The sequence below is a fragment of the Dipodomys merriami genome, unplaced genomic scaffold (assembly GCF_024711535.1).
Source record: "Dipodomys merriami isolate MVZ:Mamm:240054 unplaced genomic scaffold, mDipMer1.0.p SCAF_80, whole genome shotgun sequence".
Lineage (NCBI taxonomy): Eukaryota > Metazoa > Chordata > Mammalia > Rodentia > Heteromyidae > Dipodomys > Dipodomys merriami.
Window position 1 is genome coordinate 4118140 of NW_027206402.1, and position 6000 is coordinate 4124139.

The following is a 6000-nucleotide window of genomic DNA, read 5'->3' on the forward strand; positions in this document are numbered from 1 at the left end:
ACCCTCACCCTAACCCTAACCCTTACACTGAGCCTAACTCTCACCCTAAACCTAACCCTAACTCTCAGATTAACCCTCACTATTACCCTAACTCTAACCCTCACCCTAACCCTAACCCTATCACTAACCCTCACACTAACCCTAACCTTAATACTGAACCTAAACCTCACCCTCACTTTCACCATAACCCTAACACTCACCCTAATACTAAACCAAACACTAGTCCTCATGCTAACACTTACCCTCACGCTCACCTTAACCCTAACTCTCATCCTCACCCTAACCCTCACCCGAAGCCTTACCGTCACCCTAACTCTAATCCTAACCCTAACCCTAATCCTCACCCTAACCCTAACCCTATCCCTAACCTCACCCTAACCCTAACCCTCATCCTACCTCACACTCAACCTAACCGTCACCCTAACCCTTACGGTCACCTTAAATCAACCCTAACCCTCACAGTAAACCTAACCCTCACCCAAACTCTAATGTTACCCCTAACCCTAACCCTCACCCTCAACCTAACCCTAACCCTAATCCTCACAGTATCCTTAACCTTAACCCAAAGCTACACCCTAAGCCTCACCCTCACCCTAAGGCTAACCATAACCCTCAGCCTCAACGTAACTCTCTCCCTAACACTTTACCCTCACCCTAACCCTCACCCTCACCCTAAAACTCACCCTAACACTCACCCAAAACCTAACCCTCACCTTAACCCTAATCCTAACCTTGATGCTAACCCTCACCCTCACTCTAAACCTCACCCTAACACTTACCCACACCCTTACCCTCACTCTAACCCTAACCCTAAACTTAAAATTGACCCTAACCCTCACCCTAACCCTAAACCTCACCCTCACCCTAACCCTCACCCTAAACTTTACCCTCACCCTCTTACCCTAACACTAAACCTAACCCTCACACTAACCCGAACCCTAATCCTCAGCCTAATCCTTATCCTAACCCTAAACCTAGCCCTAAACCTCACCCTAAACCTAATCCTAACCCTTAGCCTAAACCTCATCCTAACCATAACCCTAATCCTAACCCTCACCCTAACCCTAACCGGAAACCTAAACCTCACCCTAACCCTAACCCTCACCCTCATCCTCTCGATCAACCTCAGCCTAACCCTAAATCTAACCTAAACTTAACCCTCACCCTCACCCTCACCCTCACCCTCACCCTAACTCTATCCCTAAACGTAAACCTAACACTCACCCTCACCCTTACCCTAACCCTAACACTATCTCTAACCCTCAACCTAACCCTAAAACTCACCCTAAACCTAAACCTAACCCTCACCCTCAAACTCACCCTAAGTCTAACGCAAACCCGAACCCTAACCCTCACCCTCACCCTCAACCTAACCCTCACACTCACCCTAAACCTCACCCTAAACCTGACCCTACCCCTGTCCCTACCCCTCACCCTAACCCTAACCCTAACCCTCAACCTAACCCTAAAACTACCCCTAATGCTAACCCTCACCCTAAACCTAATCCTCACCCACACCCTAATCCTCACCCTCAACCGAACCCTCACCCTCACCCGAACCATCAACCTCACCCTAAACCTCACACTCATTCTAAACATCACCCAAATACTAACCCTCACCTTAACTCTAACACAAACCCTAATCCAAACCCTCACACTCACCCTAACCCTCACCCTAATCTTTACTCTCACCCTAATCCTTACCCTCACCCTAACCCTAACCATTACCCTCACACTAACCGTAACCCTCACTCTAACCCTAATCCTAACCCTGACCCTAACCTTCACCCTCACCCTGACCCTCAGCATCAACTTAACCCTAACCCTAATCCTATTCCTAATCCTAACCCTCACAATCACACTCAACCTAAACCTAACCCTAACACTAACCCTCACCCTCACCCTCACCCTCACCGTACACTCACCCTCACAATCAACATCACTCTAACCCTAACCATTACCCTAACCCTAACCTCAGCTTAACCCTCACCCTCAACCTAATCCTCACCCTAACCGTAACACTAATGTAAAGGAAACCCTCACCCTCACAATAACCCTCACACTAACCCTCACCCTCACCCTAGCCCTATCCCTAACCCTAACCATAACACTTAACCACAACCTAACCCTCACCCTCATCCTCACTCTAACCCTAATCCTAACCCTAATGCTCACCCTGCCCCTCTCCCTAATCCTAACTGTAACCCTAACCCTCAACCTCATCCTAACCCTCATGCTCACCCAAAAACTCACCCTCACCCTAAACGATACTCTCACAATAAACATCACCCTAACCCTAACCTCAATCTAACCCTAACCCTAACCCCCACCCTAACCCTAAACCTCATGCTAACCCACACCCTAATCCTTACCCACAACATAATCCTATCGCTCACCCTCAACCTTACCATCACCCTAACCCTTACCTTCACCCTAACCCTCACCCTAACCCTCACCCTAACCCTAACCCTCACCCTCGCCCTAACCCTCACACTAACCTTTACCCTCGCCCTCACCCTAAACCTCACCCTAACTTTACCCTGACCCTAACCCTACCCTAATCCTTAACTTAACCCTCACACTAACCCTAAACCTAACCCTCAACCTAACCCTGATCCTAACCCTAAACTTAAACCTAACCCTCGCCCTAACCCTAACCCTAACCCTCACACTAACCTTAACCCTCACCCTCACCCTCAGGCTAACTCTAATACTAACCCTAACCCTCACCCTCAACCTAACTCTAACCCTAAACCTAACCCTAACCCTCACCCTCACCCTCACCCTCAACCTAACCCTAAACCTATCCCTAACCCTCACCCTAACTGTAACCCAAAACCCATACCTCACCCTCACCCTAACCCTAACCCTAACCCTCACACTAAACCTCACCCTAACACTTACCCTCAACATAAACCTAACTCTAACCCTAATCTTCACCCTAAACCTAACATTCACCCGCACCCTAACCCTAACCCTATTCCTAAAGCTAAACCTCACTCTTAAACTCACCCTAACCCTACACCTAACATTATCCCTAACCCACAACCTCACCCTATCCCTGACCCTCACCCTAAACCTCACCCAAACCCTAAACCTACCATTCACCCTCACCCTCAGACTCACGCTAACCCTAATCCAAACCCTCAACCTAACCCTAATGCTACCCATAACCCTCACCCTCACACTAAACCTAAACCTAACACTAACACTCAACCTAACCCTAATCCTCACCCACCCCCTGACCCTCACCCTCACCTTAACCCTCACCCCCATGCTAAACATCACCCAAACCCTAACCCTCACCCTAACCCTAGCCCTAACCCTCATCCTAACCCTAACCCAAAACATAATTCTCAACCTCACCCTATTCCTCACCATAACCCAAATCCTTGGCTAAAATAAACCCTCAACCTAAAACTCACACTAACACTCACCCTCACCCTAGCCTTCACCCTAACCCTAACAATAACCCTAACCCTAACCATAACCATAACCTTCACAGTTACCATTACCCTCACCCTAACCCTAAACCTAACATTAACCCTAACCCTAACCCTCAGCCTCAACTTCACCCTCACCCTCAGTTTCAGCCCAACCCTAACCCTAACCTATTCCCAATCCAAACCCTCACCCTGACACTTACCCTAAACCTCACCCTCACCCTAACCTTCACCCTCACCCTAAACATCACACTAACCGTAAACCTCAGGTTAACCCTTACCCTAACCCTTACCCTAACCCTAACGTCATCTTAACCCTAAACCTCACGTAAACAAAAACCTCACCCTCACCCTCACCCTCACCCTCACCCAACCCTAACCCTAACCCTATGACTCACCCCAACCCTAACCTTCACCCTAACACTAACCCTCACCCTCAACCTCACCCTAATCTTAACCCTAACTCTAATCCTAACCCTCCCCCTCACTGTAACCCTCACCCTAACCGTTACCCTTACCCTCATGCTTAGCGTAACCCTAAACCTCACAGTAAACCTAACCTTAACCCTAACCCTTACCCTCACCTTAACCCTCAAACTCACCCTAATCCTCAAACTAACCTTACTTTAAACCTTACATAAACTAAACCCTCACCCTCACCCTCACCCTCACACTAGCCCACACCCTAACCCTAACCCTAAACCTAACCGTCACAATAATCCTAACCATAAGACTCAGGATAAAACTTATCCTAACCCTAAACCTAAAACAAAACTTCACCCTAACTAAACCCTAATCCTAACCCTAACCCTCATCCTAACCCTCACACTAACCCTAACCCTAACCCTCAGCCTAACGCTCATCCTAACCCTCATCCTAAACCTCTCCCTAACCCTAATCCTAAACCTAAACCTAACCCTCACCCTAACCCTAAACCTCACACTCAACCTCACCCTCACCCTCAGCCTAAACCTAGTTCTAACCCTACTACTAACCCTCAAACTCACCCTAACTCTAACCCTAAACCAAACCCTCACACTCCCCCTCACCCTCACCCTAACCCTCACCCTAACCCTAACCCTCACCCTCACCCTAAATCTCACCCAAACATTTACCCTGACCCTAAACCAAACTCTAACCCTAAACCTAACACTCACACTAACACTAAACCTAACCCTCAAACTAAACCTTATCCTAATCCTAAACCTAACCCCAGCCCTCACCCTAACCCTAACCCTAACCCTAATTCTTAACCATCAAACTAACCCTAAACATAAACCTCAGCCTAAAGCTCATCCTAACCCTAACCCTAAACCTAACCCTCACCCTAAACTTACCCCTAACCCTAACACTTACCCTAAACCTAACCCTCAACCTAACCCTCAGGCTAACTCAAATATTAACCCTAATACTAACCCTCACCCTCACCCTAACTCTAACCCTAAACCTTACCCTAACCCTCACCCTCACTCTCACCCTAACCGTAAACCTATCGCTAACCCTCACCCTAACCCTAACCCAAACCCTATACCTCACCCTCACCCTCACCCTAACCCTAACCCTAAGCCTCACACTAAACCTCACCCTAACCCTTACCCTCACCATTAACCTAACTCTAACCATAATCCTTACCCTAAACCTAACCCTCACCCATACCCTTACCCTGATCCTCACTCTAACACTCACCGACACCCTAACAGTCTTCCTAACACTAACCCTAACCCTACACTTCACCCTAACAATCCTACTAAACCTAACCCTAATCCTAACCGTCAACCTAAACCTAATCCTAGCCCTAACCCTCACCCTCACACTAACCCTAAATCTAATGCTAATACTCAACCTAACACTAATCCTCAACCACACCCTAACTCTTACCCTCACTCGAACCCTGACCCTCACCGAAAACTCATCCTCACCATAACCCTCACACTTATGCTAAACATCACCCAAACCATAACCCTCACTCTAACCCTTGCCCTAATCCACACCCTAAACCTAACCCTCAACCTAACCCTCACCCTCACCCTAATCCTCACCATAACACTAAACTCTGGCTAAAAGAACACCTCAACCTTAACTTTACACTAACCCTCACCCTCACACAAGCCCTCACCCTAAATCTAACCCTAACCCTAAACCTCACCCTCACCCTAAACCTCACTCGAACCCTTCCCCTCACCCTAACCCTAACCCTAACCATAACCATAACCCTCACAGAAACCGTAACCCTCACCCTAACCCTAAACCTAACCTATCCCAAACCCTCACCCTCACCCTCACCCTCAACTTCAGTCTAACCAAAACCCTAACCGAATTCCCAATCTTAACCCTCACCCTCACCCATACCGTAATCCTCACCCTCACCCTAACCCTCACCCTCACCCTAAACATCACCTAACACTAAACCTCACCTTACCTCTAAACCTAACACTCACCCTAAACCTAACCTCAGATTAACCCTATCCTTGACATAAACGAAAACCTCACCCTCATCTTCACACTAACCATCACCCTCACCCTATCCCTCACCATCACACTAACCATAACCCTAATG